The 491-nt window shown below is 34.8% G+C and overlaps 1 protein-coding gene across 1 annotated transcript in view; it reads left to right on the forward strand.

The window, feature by feature from the left end:
- Positions 1-491, forward strand: part of LOC119589416 (WD repeat-containing protein 43-like) — a gene marked incomplete in the record, with an annotated part of 18,183 nt that overhangs the window by 1,099 nt on the left and 16,593 nt on the right.

Raw genomic sequence — 491 nt, forward strand, 5'->3', positions numbered from 1 at the left:
CTATGGTTCTGTGGACATTTCACTAGTTCATTACACTCTCTGCACAAGTTCGAATACAGTGCACGACCACGGCGGCATGACTTCTGTACCCAATGGAATAATGATGCCACACTTAATTTTATAAGCTTTAAATGTGAAGATATTAGAGAAATTAATGAAATGTGATGGCACTTTATATTGCTCTGAGATAAACCATGGTAAATCAATGTGATATTACTTGTACGTGTGTATCATACGATAGGTAGTAGCACATGCACTACTTTCCTGAGCGCCATCTTCTGAGTTGCATAATTTGTTTATACTGACTTAGCGATAAGCGAATAAGTGAACTTAGTCAGAGGAGCAACAGATTTTGTAACTTTTTATTTAATAATGTGACATAATTGTCTTTCCACACTTAAATTTGACTTTCTTGATTAGTTTGCATGTGTTCTTCCATATTAGTTGCATTTCATATTTGCTTACTAAAATTCCATGTCCTCTAGATTAAC

The sequence above is a fragment of the Penaeus monodon genome, chromosome 25, assembly GCF_015228065.2.
Source record: "Penaeus monodon isolate SGIC_2016 chromosome 25, NSTDA_Pmon_1, whole genome shotgun sequence".
Classification (NCBI taxonomy): Eukaryota; Metazoa; Arthropoda; class Malacostraca; order Decapoda; family Penaeidae; genus Penaeus; species Penaeus monodon.